Source organism: Castor canadensis, chromosome 10 (genome assembly GCF_047511655.1).
Source record: "Castor canadensis chromosome 10, mCasCan1.hap1v2, whole genome shotgun sequence".
NCBI lineage: Eukaryota > Metazoa > Chordata > Mammalia > Rodentia > Castoridae > Castor > Castor canadensis.
The window spans coordinates 135,047,469-135,068,355 of NC_133395.1; the positions used below are offsets into that span (position 1 = coordinate 135,047,469).

The following is a 20,887-nucleotide window of genomic DNA, read 5'->3' on the forward strand; positions in this document are numbered from 1 at the left end:
GTGTTTGGTGGATCACCTACATCAGAATTACCAGATTCCTTTCTTCTATAGGTAAAAGGAGGTGACTCTGGGATTCTGCATTTATTTATTTGTATTATTATTATTTGAAGAAATAAAAGTGTGAGAGAAAGGGAGAGGAGGGACGGGAAGGAGAGATGAGGGGGAGAGAGAGAATGTGTAAGAGAAAGAATAAAAATGGCCTAGGGAAAGTAAAAGTTTAAGAGAGAAAACAAAAGTGAGTAGAGGGGGGAAGATAGAAAGTAAAAGTATGCAAGAAAGAAAAGTAAGCTGCTGCAGAAGGGGAGAGAGAGAAGACAAAGAGGTGAAAGGAGAAAGAGAGAAAGAGAGAGAGAATGTGTGTTACTAGATCAGTGCAGCTAATCTTGATTCTTGAGTCTGGACTGAGAGGAATTCTGGCAAGATGAGAAACAGTAATGTGATAGCAAAGTTTATTAGGAAAGAAATACACTTTCAATAGACTGACAGCAGGTCGTCTCTAGGGTGAGGATGTTTGATTCTTGCTCCCTAGATTGAATGAAGTCAACCAAACTCAAAATCTATACAATGTCAAATTCAAACCTATGTACAATTGAGTATTCTACCTTTCCATCACTTCTTCTGGTGCTCAAATAGACTCTTCCCATGACAAGAGTATATGTGTCATGAAGCACAGCATTTGCCAGAATTCAAAGCACAAATAAATGTAGTACCATCAAAGAATGTTTGGTATGACATGACTAAGTACATATTCTAAAAGGCAGTACTTCACTTCCATGCACTGAAATCCACAAGCTTAGCAAGTTATGAAACTCCCCATGGCAGGGCTTAAAATCAGTTATCTAAATGTCACTTAAAAACCCAGAAAAATCTGGCAAACTTCAAAATGTGATTTTCCCAGCTGTTCTGAGTTGGTTGTTGATTCTGAGAGGCACCAGTTAACTGCTAAAGACTCCAGCCTTTATGAGAGGGCCTTTCATGACTGAAGACACATTACTGAATAATGGATGCATTCTCCTAACACTTGCACTTTTAGCAGCGTGACCTTAATCACTGCGGCTTCTAAAAGTCCCAGAGATATACATCCAGACCACGTTCGCTGAATTCCTGGAGTGAGTGTCAGTTCACATCAGTCACAGAGATTTTTCTAATTTATATGTGTTCATGTAAGTGCTCATTTTGTATCGAAGAGCTTATTTTATGAAGTATTCTTAATCAGTCTAATTTATTTGATACATTATGTATTGAGTCTCCCATTTGCCAGGCACAATGCTAAGCACAGGGGATCCAATGGTGAAAAACACACAGGCAATTCCTAATCTTATGTAATGTATTACATTCTAAAATAAAGCTGGGAGAGGACAAGGAACAAAGTAACAGGAAGTGGTAATAAATAATCAAAAAGAAATGAAGAGAAGCTGAAGTAGAGGAGAACCTGCCATAGTTTTAGTGTAAAAGTAAACCCTTCACAATTGTAATCACACAAATGCTTCCAAATTCTCAAGCCAGTGTTAGCATAAAACATTAAAAAGGGGTTTTGTGTCCAATACATTTTAATTGCTTTTCATTTCATAATAAATATTTTACAATAGTCTAGTTCATTAATACTTTGCAGAATAGTCAATATTCATAGCATCAGAATTCAAATCATGTTAGTATTTTTCAAAATGAAATTTAAGTCAGGTGTATAAAGATTCATTAGCCACAAGATGGCGTGGTTGATATTTACAAAGAGACTCTGGGGGCAGGGAGATAATTGAAAATTGTTTCTCTCTTTCTTTCTCTCTCTCCACTTAGTGAAGGAGTGAAAGTAGATGAGAAAAGAGGAGCATTTTTTAAAGTGTTTAACTGAATTTTTAAAATAGAAAAAATACCCCACAACTTGTTTATGAAAACTAATGTTGAGTGGGTTTGTAGCCCCTTCTAGGTGGTCTGATCTACGTAACGACGCCAAAGACTTAAATTCCTTAATTATCTTATTCCTTATCATGAAAACAAAAATATATTGAATAACCAAAAACAAAAATACACAGAAATCCCCAGGGAAATTACCTTGACTTTGCTTAAGAGCCCCACACTTTTGGGTACATTTTTATGTCAGACCATCATAACAAACTTTACCTTTTTGTTCCTCCTTCTTCACAGAGTCCCCATTCCCCATTTTGCCCTGTCCCCACCTGCATCTGTTTTCATTTCCATGTTTAAACCATCCTCATTTTCATCCTTTAGATTAAAGGAAGGGAAATCCCTGCTCTTCCTTCTTTGGCTAGTTTTCTTTGCCACTGTGAACTCTTCCTGTTAATTTCCATTCCTGCAAATTAATTTGAAGAACTCCTTTGGGTAGCTTTAGAATTTAGCACTTTATTGTTCATACCATTCTTCAAATATGCACAACCTTACCTCCTTCTTAGTCTTCCAGAGCCAACCCTACTCCAACCACTGGTTTCATAAGCCTTACCTACCACTGTTGATCCAGTTTCTAAAATTCTTACCTTAGCCTTTAGCAGACTTTCATTCCTATGGAACTACAAAGATTTCTAGTGGCTACTTTTGCTCTGGACTCACCTCACATAAATTTCAATTTCATTCTGCCCTGGCATTAGAGTGAATAACTCAATCCTCCTATTTTGCTAACTGATTCTCCCCACAGTTTGGAACCATAATTAAACGAGAGCCAGACAGATTCATCTTGTTTTAGTCAGGTTTCTTGATTTGGGGTTGAAAACAGCTCAGACTTTTATTTGGCATGCTGGAGTCTACCTGACTAGCATACAATCTGGAATCTGGGCAGCTAGTCTTGACTTCTACACATTAACTGTATGACCTTGTGGATGACCTCCTTGGGCCTCTGAGTCCTCTGTAAGATGAGGGCCTTTGAAACATGCTCTCAGAGACCTCTTCTGGTTCTAACATTTTATAATTCTGTAACTCAGTGGTTACATACTTTACACAGCCTTTTCCAATATAGGTTTGTTGATTCCTAGCTAATATGTGCAGGATTGCTCTGGTAGGGGTGGGTGGAGAGTGATAAAGGGCAGGTAGGAGAGGCAAAGAGTGCGGGGAGAGGCTGGATGGAGGAAGGGGCTCAGCCCTCGTTGCCCTCCCCTCCCAATTGTGTCACCCCCTCAAAAATTGCTCAGGGAAAACAAAATCAAGAATAATTTATCACATGTTTAGGTGGCATACTGACTTTTTGCAAGCCATATTTTAAATTCTGTTTGGAACAATGTAGGGAATAAACAAGGGAAATACAGAATGATATTAAAAATGGTAATTTAACCTTCAAAGAACGTATAGGTCTCTTAGTGACATTTCTGTTTGACAAAGAATAAGTGAAAGTCAGCTGCTCCCAAGAGCGTGAAGGAAGAGTTGTCCCTGCTCTTCTGTACCCTCCCTAGCTGCTGGTTCTCACATTTGACCCTGCATCAGTATTGTCCAGAGGACCATGAACACTAGAGTTCCCCATTCTGAAGACTCAAGGTAAGTTTAAGAATCTACATTTCCCCAGACACAGTGGTACACCTGTAATCCCAGCTACTTGGGAGGTAGAGACAAGAGAATCATCTCTTCAAGGCTAGCCTGGGCAAACTTAATGAAACCCTGTCTCAAAACAAACTACAAGCAACAGGGCTGGAACAAAGCTCAAGTGGTGGAGAACTTCCCTAGCATATGTGAGGCCTTGGGTTCAATCCCCAACAGAAAAAAAAATAAATAAATAAAGTAAAGAAAGAAGGAAGGGAAGGGAAGGAAAAGAAAAAGGAAAGAATTTATATTTCCACCAAGTTCCTTGCTAGTCCAGAACTGTGGCTCCCTGAGAACTTCTGCCCTGAGTTAAACAAGTAGACTGTCCACATACTCTTCACCCTTCATGTTGGCTGTTACCTGAAGATGGCTCTGGGGTAGAACAGTAGCCCCAAACATCTGAATCCTCAGGTACAGGTGTGTGTGTGTGTATGTGTGTGCATGTGTCTGTGTGTTGTGTTGTGCGTATTACATGACAAAAGCGACATTGCAGATGTAATTAAACTAAATATCTTGAAATGGGAATTATCTAGGATTCCCTGAGTGGACCCAATCTAATTGCAAGGGTCTTTATAAGACAGAGGTAAGGGGGTCAGTATAAGAGATGTGGCAACACAAGGAAAAGCTGATATGAAAGATGAAGGAGCCTGGAGCCAAGGATTGTGGGAGGGCTGGAGAAGGGGGAAATGGCTGGAGAGGAGAATCTGTTCTCTTGCCTTTTCCAGCTTTTTTCCATTGAGAGCCTGGAATGGGGTAAAACCTCTCCATCTGTAGACTCAGTAACTTCTAAAGCCCACCCTCCACAATGCTGACCCCGCTGACAGATTTTTTTTCATTCTAAATTGATGGAACATGCAGAATTTACACTCATCCACTAAACTGTGCTTGTATTCTTGTATTCTTATTACTTTTCATTGGGAAGAGGTCTGACTCACAAGGCACTAGTTAGCATCCCCCAGTCTTCACTTTTTACCAGGTACTTATCTGAATGCTTCATTTCCTTGCAATACCTCTGTAACTTTGGTACCTTACTTTAGAGAGACGATGAAGAAACTAAGATACCAAGAAGTTAAGGAATTTGTGCAATGTCACACAGATAGTCAATGGTCAAAACCAAATTTCCAATCTAAGCAATTTTTTTGACAGTATCAGGATTTGAACACATGGCCTCCTGCTTGCTAAGCAGTATTTTACCACTTGACCCAAGCCTCCAGCTGGTTTTGCATTGGTTACTTTTGAGATAGGGTTTTGCTTTGTGCCCATGCTAACCTGGACCTCCATCCTCCTATTTGTGCTTCCCTGAATAGCTGGGGATGACAGGTACATGCCATCGTGTCCAGCTATTGGTTGAGATGGGGTCTCAAGAACTTTTGCCTGCACTGGCCTCAAACTGTGAAACTCTTAATCTCCACCTTCCGTGGCTAGTATTATAGGCCTGAGCCACAATGCACAGCCATAGACAGACTTCTTAAGCATGAGTAAACAGATTTGCTTCTATTACTGAAACATATCTCTCTAATAGGTATGGGAACATCAAGAAGAACTTGGAAAAACCCAGGCCTGACATGAGAATGTGTGCTTTCAAGACTTGCTAAAGCTCTGTTCAGTGTGTGAATTTGTAAGCCTACTGATTCCCAACACCATTCAGCCGTGTCTGATTTACAGAACTTACAGAATTCGATGCACTGAATGTGTTCCCTAAATCATTCAACATTACATCCTCATCAATGGAGCACTTGGGGGAAATGCACTGGTTTTCATTAAATCCTCTTAAGTCCTGCCAGTCTTAAGAACCAATGAGTAGAAAATTTCTGATAAATCCTTGATTTCTTCATTGTTCGTGAACACACATAATTATATACTCTGTAAGAAAAGTACACTTGAGGATAGTCCCCACTCCATTTCAGGACAAGACAGTGGGCAAGCTTTTTTTTTTTTTCAATTGAAGCTGGAATTCCCTTCTAGACAAATCACAATTATACAAGTTCTAAGGTTCAATATTGGAAAACAAAAAAAATGAGAAATCTGCAATCAAACATAGCCTCCTACCAAGTGGCAAATAGATCTTTTCAATTGGATTTCATAGCATCCTCTGCTTAAACAACTTACAATTCTGCACTGAGTGACATGATGGGCACTAGCCAAGTGTGACCACTTAAATATAAATTATTTAAAATTACATAAAATCAGACATTGAGCTCCTCCATTGCACTGGTTATAGTTACTGTTTGGGTGGTTACAGTATTGCTACAGATATAGAATGTCACTTTCACAGAAAGTTCTGGCAAAGCTGCCTTAGTTGCTTCTCTGTGCTGCCAGATATAAATCATTCATGGACAATGGAAAGAATCCTCCTTTACCACTTGATCCTGATAATCACAGAACTGGAAGAAACAGTTCCTTAATGGTGACAATAGTCTACAGTTTCATAGTACCCGGGACATATAGCTAGTCAAACAATAAACCAAGAATAAACTTAGTGGAGTGAATGAATTAGAGTTCATGACGTGTTCATTCATATTCTCTCTCACTTGAGACTTACCAAAACTCCATGGTGGACTAGGCTGTTAATTCCATTTTGTAGATGAAGAAACCAAGGTGTAGAGAACTTACATGATTTGGTCAGTATTAAACCAGCAAAATTAAGAGGTGATCTTAAAACTGTGTTTCTTAACTGAAATTTATGGAGGGAGCTGAAGAACAGAAAAGAGAAGTTCTGCTATATATATTTTTTAAGAATACACAACAATTGGGAACAAGAGTCAGGACTAGAACCTAGGTCTCCTGAAGGCCATCCCAGTGCCTTTCCACTTTACCACAGCATTACGTGTAACTTTGCAATGTATTTATTTGTAGTTACTACAGTTCTTTGTAACATATATAATTCTTCACCTTCTTGTTGATTCTCAATTTCTGCCTTTGGTAATAAGCATCTCAAAAGCACTGTTGAACTATTGCTACTGTAAGAACAACATTTGTTATTGGCTTGCTATTTGCCAAGCTCTATTCTAAACACTTTATACTGATTGTTCCATTAAGTTCCTTCTCAGAGCCCTGCGTTGTATGTTTATTATTGTCCCTGTTTCTAAGTGGGGAAACTGAGGAATAGGTACTTGGGTAATTTATTCATAATTAATGATACAAATTCCTGTGGTCTGACCCTTAAGCCTAAGAGCCTAATCCTTTGAGATGGGACCAAGAGAAATGTCCCTAGAATGCACTTCCAAGTTCCTCAGAGAGAGATCTCTGAGAAATACACTAAAGCACCCTTATAGAGAAAAAAAATGCACCAAAGAGAAAGAAGTAGTTTATTTTCTTTGTTTGCTGTTCAGTTGTTTTGAGTCTTGTTCAAAGAGTCTTGCTTTGTATCCCAGGCTGGCCTCACACTGAATGATCCTTTTACCTCAGCCTCCTGAGTGCTGGGATTAAAGAAGCTGTTTTAAAATATCCACTGTGTAAGAAGGTACTGATGCAAAGTCATGGTGGTGCCAGCTCAAAAGGTTATAACCCCTTCACCTGCCTTTTAACTCTGGTGTCAGGCATGGAGAGTTAACCCTGCTGATGAGTACTATGAAAGCTAAAAGCCACTCACAGACCTCTCATTAGAGACATCAACAAAACTAAGCTGGGGGCTCAAAATCTCTGAGATCATGGAAGAGTTTGGAGTCTTGATTATTGCAAATTCCTTGAGGTTGTTTTGGGACCAGAAAGTATTAAGGAGATTTTGTAATTATCTCAGAGTGACCCCTGAAAATTCTGAAATCTGATCAAGATCCATGCCTGTGGTGGGTTTGAGAAAGTATCTCAAAAGTTGTCTTCTGCCCTCATATTACTGAGCTCAGCTGGATAAGAAAAAAGTTGCACAAGTTAAAAAGAAAAGTTTGCTTCCATCCAGGTTTTAAGAACTTTTAATTTTATCCAGACCTCTACTCAGTTCAATTTGCCACCTTTCAGACTAGAGGTTGGGCTATTTTAAAAGCCTGAGGGGAAAAATTTAACAATTTATGATGTTCAGCATCCTCCAGGAATAGTAGCAAGGAAATGGATTTCTCCCATCCAAAATGTAGAGCAATTGCTCACGAGGGCCAGGTGCCTACAGCCAGACCCTGTGAGAAGCTGCTTTGTTTTGGAGTACCCAACTCTGAAAATTAACCAAATACACAAGGAACAGAAAAAGGGCTGACCTACTCAGTTATTCTGAGAGCCGGGCCCCTGAAGTAGAAAATTCTGGTAGCAAGTCACTTGGTGAGGGAATACCCTCCTGCAGTAAGTTGAGTACAGTAAGTTACTTCAGACATTAAAAATAGACAAAAGTTGTGGCGCAGTAGGAGGCCATTTTGGAAGAGTATTCTCAATCATATAATACAGCAATTGTGCTTCTCGGCATTTACCCAAATGAAATGAAAACATATGTCCACACAAAAGCCTGCACAACAGATATTTCTGGTAGTTATATACATAATTTCCATAACTTGGAAGAAACCAAGATTTTCTTAGTAGGTGAGTGGATAAATAAAATGAGCCAAGCTTTATGACATAGCTCTGTAATTCTGGCACTTGGGAGGCTTTGAGGCAGGAGGATCATAAGTTTAAGGCTACATAAGACTCAGCCTCAAGAAAAGGAAGGAAGGAAGGAAGGGAGGGAGGAGAGGAGACAAAGGAAAGAAAAACAAATCTGTAGTATATCTAGATAATGAATTACTCTCTGTTAAAACAGGAACAAGCTATCAAGTGATGGGAAAGACATAGAGGAACCTTTAATGCATATTACCAAATAAAAGGCACTATGTTAAAAAGCTTTCCATCACTGTCACAAAATACCTGAGATAATCAACTTGTCACAGTTTTGGAGGTTTGAGTACCTGGTTGGTTGGCCTGTTGTTTTTGTGGTGAGGCAGCACATCATTATAGGAGCACATGATAAAGAAAATTGTTCACCACATCCCCAGAAGTCAAAGAAAGAAAGAAGAGACTAGTGTCCCAATATTTCCTTCAAGGGCACACTACCAATGATGTAAGATCTTCCACTAGACCCCATTTCTTAGAGTCCAACAGTGCCAAGCTGGGGGCCAAGAATTTAACCCAAGATCCAAACTATAGTAGATATCAATCTGAAAAGGCAACAGACTGTATGATTCCAATTCTATGACATTCTGTAAAAGAGAAAAGTATACAGCCAGCCAAAAGGTGGATGGATGTCAAGTGTTAGAAGGAAGGGAGGATGAAGAGGCAGGCACAGAGGGTTTTTAGGGCAGTAAAACTTCTCTGTATGACGGTGGACACAGGACATTCTGTATTTGTCAAAACCTGCTGAATGTTCAATACCTACTCAATTTTGCTGTGAATCTAAAAGTTCTCCAAAAAACTATTAGAAATAAATCAAAATTTAAGAGACAAGAAATAAAAATAAAGTGGGAAACAGCTAGAATCTTCACTGATCTTACTCCCTCACCTCTATCTGGCTTTCTCCTTCTTTTGCATCATTTGTTTATAATGGAAGGTGAAAACTATAAGAAGCTCTGTCTGCTGAATATCTGACTCAGTCTGGAGGATGCCCAGAGTCTCCCACTGGGGACTCCCAGGGTGGCCCACAGAATCAAGGGGGAGAATCAGACTTATTCCCAAATGCCAAGCAGTGACTGTACTGGTAGCCTACAAGCTGAATTTTACCTATAGGTATATTTTGTTTGGCAGCAATTTATCTTACTTTTAAATCTGAACTACTTGTCAACAATTGAAAGTGATAGTTTCAATTCTAAAAATCAGCAAATGACCCAGATTTCTATGAAGCAAACCTTGTCTAAGCTGATCTGTTTCTTTTAAATTACCACCCTGGCCATGGTAGCAATGGAGATTAAGACCTCTGCTGAATGAGTTGTATCTACTTACACAATTCCAGATGCTCCTCAATTTATGAAGGGATTGCTCTCATTGTGAACTGAAAAATCTCACAAGTTGAAAGTCCATTTAAAACACCTCATCTACTAAGTATCTTAGTTTAGCAACACAGTGCACTACAGAGGGCTGGTGGTTGTCTACCCCTGGTGAACACGTGGCTAAGTGGCTATGGCTCACTACCCCTTTCCAGCTTCTCCACAGGATATCTAATGCATATTGCTAGTCTGAGACAAAAATTAAAATTTGAATTATGATGTCTACTGAATGCATATCACTTTCACTCCACCCTTTGAGACACACAGAAAAAAATTGTTAAACCAAACCATCGTAAGTTAGAGACCATCTGTACCTGGAAGTAGAGCATTTTTTAAGCCATAAAATTTACTTAGGACATGAAAAGCATAAAGTGAGATGTTACAGATCTGTTGTGCCCTATAGAAAAATTCCAGAGTCTTCTAAAAAGTGGCAATTTATAAGGGTGTCAATATCACACAAATGTCTACTAAACAAGCAGGCAGTGAATGTGCAATGGGGAGTGGAAGGCTGTACTTAGATTCAGAGGACCTGAAATTTGAGCCTCTTCAATTTCCTGGGCTCCAGTTTTAGCATTGTTATCACATTAGGGATAAGTATAGCCAAATTTCCCCAGAAAGTGTGCCTTAGAGTAACTGTCTCTGAAAAAAGTTGCCTTTAAAACAGTTTCATCTTCAAATACTTTGGGAATGCTGTGTCTTTCAAGTGGCTTTGGGAGAAAACATGACATGTTTGTGAGATAGGCTACAGGAATGAAACTTGGTTCACTTTGTGTAATCTATGCATTTTGCAAATTTACTTGACAAAAGAAAATTTTTTCCTACAAGACAGCATATATTAACTTTGTGCAGAGCACTTGTCCTTTGGCACATACTTTGATGAGTCATAGTTTCATTGAGATCCATCCAGCCTGAGGGTCTGTGGGTCCTGAGAGTGGTTTTAAATCTAGCTTTAGAATGTAAGGGATTTGCATTTTAGGATGTTTCTAATTAATTCATTTGCATTTCATCCATTTGTTTTCCTGGAGATAATACTCGGTTTTTCTCTCTTGCTAAGATAACTATGAGACAAATTAGCAATGGAAAAATATATTCTCTTTGCATTTTCTGAATTTGATTTTCCAAGGTCTTCCTCTCTAGATGTAATCAGTGCTCATCCATTCCAAAGTGACCATTATGCTGCTAAAATATTGACATCTGGCAAGAACAGTGCTGTTGTGGAAACATTAAGAAAGCATAATTACCACACAATGGCACCACCTAATTTGCATATTGTTGAACTGCATCTCTATGGGAGAAGAAACATTTTTCACAAAATATTTTCTGTAATATGATTTCTATCTTCTTTGTCTCTCTTGTACACATGGGTCTAATCAGAATGTTTTACTGCACAAATATGAAATAAATCAGGATTTTAAAAAATCTACTTCCCATGAACGATGCAAGCTTAATCTTTTATGATACTTTAAGGGTGAGTTTGGGAGCCCTGAAAAATATAGCTCCATGTGGAGCACTAAATTCCTTGAAAGAGCTCATGGAAATGCTATTTCCTTCCAGATGACAAATGCCCACAAGCAGGCATGGAGTTAGTTAGCTTGTGAGCTGATTGTACCGAGTATTAAGCAAACCATTCATTGTTATATGGATGAATTTAGATTTCTATCTTTGAAATGGTCTGAATGGGAATGTTGAAATTCTTCATATGAAGAATTTTTTTCCACCCAACAAAGGTAGAGATTGATTAGGAGGAATTCTCTTTGGTGCTGAAACTCAACATTCCTTGTTGTCTTTTCTAAAACACTCAATGGTGACTGGAAGTAATTTCTTAGAGGGCATTAGTTCTCTATAGGCGGACCAGAGGATTACTGTCTGCTTAGAGATGTTAGTCTAGCATTTAGGGAGGACTTTTTTTGTGTATTGTATGCAAGTAGGGATCAAACCCAGGGCCTCCTGCCATGCCTTCTACCACTGAGCTACATGACCAGCTCTTTAAAAGGGTTTTTATAGTAATAAGCCACAAACCAGGCATCCAGACCATTAAGAGAAAATTTGATGGAGATGCATTTACAGTCTTTCACTAAAGCTCAAAGAAGCAAATTGTACAAATGCATAATGGATATCTAGACCAGGGAATGTCAATTAATAATACGTTGAGTTCCAGAGAAAGGTTCTTAGATTTTTTAAATAAGAGGACCTTTAACCCTCATGGGAGATTAGGTTCCATTACCTTCTACACTTAGCACTCCAGAAATAGTCTACTAAGTCTGATATTAAGTGCCATATTTTATAGGGATGATGATAAATCACAGAGTATATAGAGAAGATGGAGGGAGGCAGCTGAAAACTTTGACAATTTGGAGAGTGTGGACTCTCTAAGGAAGAGACTGGGTCTTGATCATATTTGTATCCCCAGCTGGTTGTCTGAAAGAATTGAGAATGAATGAGACCTCAAAAGAAAAGGCTTATAAGGGCTTGGCTGAGTGGCTCAAGTGGTAGAGTGCCTGCCTGGCAAGCTGGAGCCCCTGAGTTCAGACCCCATACTGCCAAAGAAAATGTTTGTGGAAAAAGTAACAACTAGCTGTGATGTGGAAGATGATTTTCTTTCTTAGAGGGAAGAAATAAGGGTGGTAGATGCAAATCATTACTCTGTGATAACTGCAGAATGTTATTAAATGTTTAATGTCTGCTGCTAGAAGTTATACTTGTCTAAAATTTTCCTCCCATTCCCCTATTGTCTGCAAAGGACTGGGATACATTTCAAGGCAAAGAGATTTTAAATAGATTTTTATGAATTGTAGATTTACAAAATGGCTTTTGTGATTTTCTCCTCTACTGCTTTAACTAAATATTTTAAATATCTGTTATTTTCTATATTATATTTTTCCTTTTAAACCCAAACAACTCAAATGATAAGCAAAATGTGGGCTGTAGATCGTAACAAGCTGAATTAATCACCGATATTATAAATCTAGAAGCACCAAATCATGCTCTCCCTCCCTGTCCGATTTTCTGTGTGGATTGCTGTGGTGACTGGGGAAACCTACTACAGGTATGAAATTCCAGCTTAATTTTTTTGTGTGCAAATGTTCCCTTTCAAATTGGGCTTCAATTTGAACTTGGTGTGGTTTCTATTGCACAGGAATGACATATATTAATAAAGTCTTATGAGACTCTTCCAATTTTATTGGAAGACTAATTTTATTTGTCTTAGGTCTTCAAAAAGACATAACCATAGGAAAATGCTAGTGGACAGTTAGGTGTATATGTGTAAAGAGGCCTCCACAGCTGTAACACAGAAAACACAGGAGAAAGCTGATAGTGCAGAAACTTCTTTTTTTTTGGCAGTACTGAGGTTAGGACTCAGGACTTTGCACTTGCTAAGCAGGTGTTCTACAGCTTAAGCCATGCTTCTAGCCCTCTTTTGCGCTGGTTAATTTGGAGATAGGGTCTCACTTTTTGCCTAGGACATCCTGACTGGGCTGTGATCTTCTTATTTTACACTTCCTACCCTAGTGGGGATAACAGGCACATACCACCACACCCAGGTTTTTTTGTTTGTTTTGTTTTTTCTGTTGAGATGTAATCTTGCAAATTTTTTGCCTAGGCTGGCCTGGAACCATGATCCTTCTGATTTTAGCCTTCCACATAGCTTAGGATGACAGGTGCATGCCACTGTGCCCAGCTATTAGTTGAAGTGGGATTTCATTAACTTTTTGCCCCATTGGCCTTGAACTCCAGTGCTCCCTATCTCAGCCTCCCAATAGCTAGGATTGCAGCCATGAGCCACTGGTGCCTGGTCTAATTCTGAAACTTTTGAATAGTTAGAATAGTTCAATCATGCCAAATAAGAGATCCCCTGGCCCTGGAAATCTATAGACAAAGAGTCTAAATGTCTAGCCACAGCACCAAGGAGTCTTATAATGTAAGGAACACTGGATTACTGGATTGTTTCTAGAATTACTGGATTGTTTGATTCTTTCAAATCACTAAAAAGCAATCATCAAAACATAAAGAGTGTAGAAGTTCTAGCTGCTACTCATAAAGCAAACCAGTTTTCTAGTCCACTAACAATATCCTGCTCCACTTCTCTTAATCTGGGAGAGATATCTATCATAATATGATCCAGAAAGAAGAAAGATTTGGATTTTTCTATCATAGGCACCTATTGTCTTCCCACCTCTGGACAGCAGGATTTCTGGGAGCAGAAAGCAAAAACAGTAGAGGACAGGATGTGGTTCTACAAGCATTTTGGCAGCTTTTACTTTGATCCAAAGACACTTGGTGAGATACAGAAGAGAACGAAGAATCCCTTCTCCCAGGGACATAACAATCTTGAGGAGACAAACACACCAGAATCTAAATCATGCCTGACTCTTCATTCTCTTCTCATTCTGTTATAAGCTAACTGCTAAAATCATGACTTCAGTTTGCATAGAATAGCCTTTCCTCCTCTTTGTCCTTTCCTCCTACATCTTGACTACTTCAGATTATACCTCTGGGCCAACTCTCTCCTCACTGGCTTTCAAATCTCCTGACTTTCCATTTCTAAGACTTTTAAAATTTGGGCGCCATTACTCTTATCCAGTTACTCTCACTTGAAAAACTTATTGGACTTTCCACATCCCCCTCAAAACAATCAAAAGCCTTAAGTATGACATTAAAGCCTTGTAATTATCTGCTCCAAATGTTTTCTACCATTACTGATAGATGTGTTCTGTGATATTATTTGGATACTTGGAACATATGACCTTCTGCAAGCCTTTTCTGGTCCTTTCCTCTGACTAGAATATCTTCCTCATGATCTCTACATGCTTAAACATCACCATCCTTCAGTTCCCATTCACATTTCATTTTTTTTTTTCAGTGAGTCAATCTTAATTTTCTTACCAGTGGAAATAACCATTCCCAATGTCTTAAATGACCAGTTGCACTTGACCTTTTAAAAATGATAAGAATCATCAATAATTTATTTTAAACTTAGGTACTGAAGACTATTTTATATACCATTGAGTTCAATGGGTTGATGCTTCAGAATGAGCCCAAGGTGGAGATTCAAATGATTTTACAGATCCTTAACTGGTGTCAGTCCCCATGGACTTGCTTTATGACATATTTTAATATAAACATGTGTCTTTAAACTTTAGTCCAATAGTTTACCAAAATATTCCCAAAGTGAACTTTGACTACAGAGGTGGGAACATGGCTTGACTAGACCAAGCATAGTCCCCATGACAGACATAGCACTAAGGGCCACCTAATTTAGTTTCATATTTCTCTTCCTGAGAAAATAGGAAAACTGAAAGCAAGTCAACTCCAGACAGTGCTCAGTCAAAGAACTAATGATCCATATTGAGCTTTGAAAAGACTGGCAGTGCTGGACTTTTTGAGCAAGAAGTCTTGGTCCTCTATATGGCCCAAATCTTTCTGGGGGACTCTATGAAGAAAGCTGACTAGCATTTTCTGCTTTTACACTGGCTTTTAGAATCTAGTCTCTGTATGCTAGGCAACATGTCCTATCTTACCAGGTAAAATACAACTCTTGAATTTTTAAACAAAATCACCTCAGAATAATACCCAATGTACTTTGGGGACTTGATAGGTGCCTACTGAATGAGGGAACAAGCAAATCCTCAACCATGAAGATGTTATAGTTAGGCATATCCTTTGACTTTTTTGCTTAATTCCTGGAGAAACAATAACTTGCAACTGCCCCATCTGTAGCCCACAAAACCCACCTTGGGCATTTGGAAAGTGGTTATCCAGAAATGAGGATCTTAACTATGATCACCAATTAGAGCAAAGCTAAGGTCCCCCTCTCCAACCACCCCATTGGGTGCAACTGAGTACCAAGTGAGTATCTTTATATCCTGAGACTAACACTTGAACGAAAGGGACTGAACTCCATTTTCCTGATAAATAAACCAGCATCAGACATCATAGGTGCCAAAATACTTAGAGGAGTGGGTGTCCTCATCAAGACAGACTGCAGTCTCTGCATTCCAAAGATGCTCTTTTCTCTGCTCTAAGATATACGATGCATCGTGTAAAACTGATTCATGTTAACTACAGAGAATGTGGCAAAGCTGATGGCCGTTTCCTTATTTACCAACCTGTGGATCAGCCATTTTTCATTTGGATGCGCAAAGTGGGCTGTGTTGCAAATGAGATGAAATCACCCAAGCCATATTTCAGTTAAGAAGAAGAGATTGTCAACTCATTGAAAATGTATGAAAATAAATCCACCTGATATATATATATATCAGGTGGATATATATATGTTGATCTGTTCCAGCAGGACATGATAAAAACATCTCTGGGTAAATTTTATTGCTGATGAAAAACAGAGGCTGACAGCTATGGGGCAGGTTTGCAGAGTGCCAAGCCCAGAGGTTATGTCTTCTCTCCACTGCAAATACCTCTACTATTTTTTTCTGATCTATCCAGGTGAACCATAAAACGCTAGAGTTGAAAGAGGCCTGCTATATCCTTTTTCAAGATTTTGAACCTGAAATCTACAAACTTTATATGCCATGAAACCTCCAAAACTCTCATGACTATTTTTTGAGCTAAGAGAACCTATGTGGCTTTTGAAGAGGTCTGTGAACTCCTGAACAACACACAAATATTAAAAAAATTAAGATATAAAACATACATAAAGCATAACATTTAACTATTTTTTTTCCTTTGGTTTTCCAAGACAGGGTCTCACTATGTAGACCAGGCTGACTTTGAACTCACAATCCTCCTGCGTCAGCCTCCTGAGTGTTAGGATTACAGGTGTGTACCACAACACCCACCTCACCTTATCTAGGTTTAAGTGTACAGTTCAGCACTGTTAAAGATATTCATGTGTCTGTGCAGCAAATCTCTGAGACATTTGCATGCTGAAACTGACCTTCATCCATGATCCTTCACAAGACAGAGACTAATCTGGGATAATTTAGGAACACAGCCCCTTCCTAAGACCCTGATATCATGTACCAGCTCACCTTAACTAGGTTTAAGTGTACAGTTCAGCACTGTTAAAGATATTCATGTGTCTGTGCAGCAAATCTCTGAGACATTTGCATGCTGAAACTGACCTTCATCCATGATCCTTCACAAGACAGAGACTAATCTGGGATAATTTAGGAACATAGCCCCTTCCTAAGACCCTGATATCATGTACCATGAGCAACTATCTATGCGGTTTGTAAGATCAGACCTGAGATCCAGACCACAAGTGCTATAGTTTGGAATGGCTTGTCCCCACCAAAACTCAGTTGAAATTTGGTTGCCAGTAGAGTATTGCTGTAGTAAACTTTGGTCTTTCTTGGGAGACTATGTTAGTTGTAGGGGAAGTGGATTAACTATCATAAGAGAAGGCTTTTATAAAGCAGGTCAGCTCCTATCCCCTACTTCTCTCTTGCAGATACCTGCTCATCACTGTCACATGCATTCTCCTCAGATGAAGCCACCTTCATTGGATGCTCCAGCATGATGCTCTTGCCGGACAGAGCCACTTGATCTTGAACTTTCCTGCCTCCAGAACCAATATCTAAATGAACCTTGCTTTTTCGTAAATTATCTATTCTTAAGTAATTTGCTAGAGCAACAGAAAAAGGACAACGACTACAGCTCTCTAGGAAGGACAATCCAGGTATGATACTTGGTGTTCCTGGCAATGAATGCTCATCCTCAATCTTCTGTGAGGAGACCTCTCCAGCTGGTTTATGTATCAAGTAATGAAAATCTCAAGCAGAGACACCCCTAGAAGAGGATTATTGAATTCTAACAAGATGGCTGAAAATAGACAGCAACCCCCCAAATCTATTCTTTAGAGATAACAGACACAGTGACTGTACAGTAGAGGTTAAGAAAGAGCCAGAATTATGAGCAAGAATCACAGTAAGAATTATTTCTGTGGGCTCCAAGACAGGCTGGCTGCAGGCCAGTGGTGGTGGTGGTTGGGGGGAGGTTCTCATTTTAGAGTCCATGAGCCTCAGAAAGAATTATCCCTCCATCCCCTCTAATGCTAAAATTCCAATGGTCTTACTTTTAATATATTCTTAGATTTCATCAGAATGATTCACAAAAATAGCAAGGGGGGGTGAAGTGGCAATCTCATCAGAGAGTCTATTATATATTTTCTCACACAGAGAGCCGGCTGCACATTCTCTGATGACCACACAGGGATACTGTTTACACAGAGTGGCTTTATTCTAGCAGAGATTCCACTGAAGAGCACAGGAGCCATTTATTGGCTGGCAGCATGATGGTGGAAGGGAAAATCATACGCACACACCTCCAGTCTGCTTCCCATTCCCTCCCACGCCACATGTCCTTCCTTCCTCAGCCTTCTCTAGGCAGCTGCTTTTGTATGCATTTCTTTTTTTTTTATTCATATGTGCATACAAGGCTTGGTTCATTTCTCCCCCCTGCCCCCACCCCCTCCCTTACCACCCACTCCGCCGCCTCCCTCTCCCCCCCTCAATACCCAGCAGAAACTATTTTGCCCTTATTTCTAATTTTGTTGTAGAGAGAGTATAAGCAATAATAGGAAGGAACAAGGGTTTTGCTGGTTGAGATAAGGATAGCTATACAGGGCATTGACTCACATTGATTTCCTGTGCGTGGGTGTTACCTTCTAGGTTAATTCTTTTTTTTTGATCTCACCTTTTCTCTAGTTCCTATCTTCCTGTTCTTATCTTCCTGTCTTTATGGAGCTTATGCTCAGCTTCTGCGTGTCTGCCCTTCAGGGAAATAAGGACTAGGCAGGAGAGGTAAACTAGGATCTTCAGAGGAGCTGGGAAGCTTGTGGAGAGACCTATGAGAGATTGACTTGGACTTGAGGAGACAGGGAAGGAAGCACCTTTGGGAAGAGGGGTTAATAGATATAAGAGCCTGAAGTTGGGCAATGTCAAGAAACAGAGAGCAGCTAAATTAACCTTATAATCGCTAACATTTCTGACTGTGTCAAGCATGGAGCTAAGCACCTAACAGACAAGATCCATTTAATCTTTGTTTAAGTCTATGATGAGTAATCTTTCTTTTACAGACAGAGAGACTTAGGCTAAAATAAATTACATAATCTTACCCAGAAACCCGCAACTAGGAGTTAGTGGTAAAAGTTGATCCCAGACCCTTAAGTTCTTGGTTTTACTATGTCCTGAAGGGAACAGTAGGAAATCTGTTTAAAATAGATGATTGGGTCTTGATTCCAGAAGATTTTCATATTTGCTGAGTAACTAATGATTGGGGATGGGGATGGGGCATCCTGTAGGGTTTAAGTAAGACATAAATGTGCTCTTTCATTGAATCCTTGTTCTAACTGAGTATAAACAGGTGTGCACACATGTAAATTAAACTCCCTCACCAGAGGTAACTTTCTCCTATACCTTTCATGGTATCACAGATCATTCAAGATGAAGATCATTCTGTTTTTTTTTCTATTCCACCCCTCCTGCCTGTGTCTTCCTTACCATTGATAATGTGACAAGAGTGTTACAACAAGATTCTAGAAAATCCGTGTCAGTCATTGCAGATATCCATGGTAGGGACTTATATTGTTCCTATTGCATTATTTAGTAATGAAGAAATGTCCTGGCTCAGAAATTGTGGGCTGATTATCATTTTCATAGCTACATGGTAAACATATTCCCAAATTGAGATGTTTAATTTTTTCCTAAGACTCCCCAGGAATTTCATTTTCTTTAAAATTTTACTTATTACTTATTCATTAAATAGATTTATCCTGAAGTAGATAATATCATCTCTCTTGAGAACAAGTTTCATTACCTTTCTTTGAGGTTAATAGATGAAGGTCAGATACAAACATGCGAAAGTGCTTTTAACTCCCTTGGTACGGCTGTTGTTCTCGTGATTATTGGCTGTATTTAAAAATATCCTACTATATGCGGACTTTAGATCTAGGGCAAATGCAGCAATGTGGTTGGACTTGGATCACATGACAAGGGGAGAGCACATACGGGAGATATAGGAATAGGTAGAAAACCCAAAACATGACAGCGTTTGATGTCCCTACTCCAGAGGAAACCTTAAAGCGACAGAGGTTATCCTGAGAAGGGGATCAGTAACCAGGGTAAAGATCAATTAGAGATGAACCAACATGAGTCATAACACGTGTACACAAAAGCAATGCTAGGAATATTTCTGTATAGCTATCCTCAACTCAACTAGCAAAAACACTTTGTCTTCCTTATTAGGCTTGTCTCTTTTCTTCAACAAAATTAGAGATAAAGGCAGAACAGGACTTGCCTGGAAGCAAGGCGGGAAGGGGACAGAGGGTGGGGGCAGAGGGGGAGGGCAGGTGGAGAAATGACCTAAACAATGTATGCACATGTGAATAAATGAATAATAAAAAATTATTTTTTAAATATCTTAATAGAGCCTGGATTAGGAACTTGACCCTTCAGATCCTCAGGGTAGCCCTGAAGGTAGAATGTTAAATGAATGTTCTTTAGGGAATTAGGACCTCTTATCAGCAGATTCACACATTCTACAGATTTACTTCAGAAGAGGAAAAAAAGCATTAGTCTCCTCTTATCGAGATAAAACAGGCAAATGTTTCTATTTAAGCTTAAATCAGTTTAGAATTTCTTGACAGTTCATCGTGATGCTCATGGTGAGCACATAAAAGGAGGAGAGAAGGAAATTGAAAGTGAACATATACAGGATAATCCCTGTGTGCACATGTGTGTGCATGGTAGGGGAGGATGGGGATGGGAATTGAGTCCAGGACCCTGAGCCTGCTAAATTCCAAATATTGGTGCAGTATCCCTGCCAACATATTACTTCAGTCTATGAAGAGCAAACACATTTTTCTTATGCATTAATGTATCAATTCATATTTTTGTCTCCCCCACAAGAACACTGTGATGGTTAATTTTGTGTGACAACTTGTCTAGGCATCTATGAGATGCCTACACAGATGTTATTTCTAAGTATATTTGTGAGAGTGTTTCTGGAAGAGATTAGCATTTGAATTGGTAGACTGAGGAGAGCAGTTGACCTTCCCAATGCGTGTGGACATCATATCATCATTTGGGGGCTTAAACAGAACAACAACAAAAAAAATAGAGGAAAGAAGGACCTATCTTTCCTCTCTGCCTGACTGCTGGAGTTGGGACATCAGCCTTCTCCTGCACTCAGTACAGGCCATTCAAAACCAGACTTGAACTTCTGCCATTAGTTCTACAGACCTCAGGCCTGTGCAGTCAGATTGGAATGATACCACTGATTTGCAGATGGCAGATCTTGGGAGTTCTTAGCCTTCATTATCACAGGAGCTGATGATTTATAACAAATCTCCACACTTCCCAATGAATGTGTATCTACTTCTCTATTTTCTGCTTCTTGAGAGAACCTTGAATAATACAAACACTAAATATTGTTGGGGCAACATAGTCTATGTTAAGGTTTGTCAACTCAAGTGCCCA

At 39.3% G+C, this 20,887-nt stretch overlaps 1 long non-coding RNA gene across 2 annotated transcripts in view; it reads left to right on the forward strand.

Annotated features, from left to right (window-relative positions):
- Positions 1-20,887, forward strand: part of LOC141411535 (uncharacterized) — a 63,884-nt gene that overhangs the window by 17,420 nt on the left and 25,577 nt on the right. Inside the window, exon 4 of one of the 2 annotated variants that reach the window (XR_012436359.1) lies at positions 16,861-17,088. This is a non-coding gene — a long non-coding RNA (uncharacterized lncRNA). Of the gene's footprint in view, positions 1-5,041; positions 8,799-16,860; positions 17,089-20,887 lie in introns of those variants that run through there. The other variant, XR_012436360.1, reaches the window with a different exon arrangement.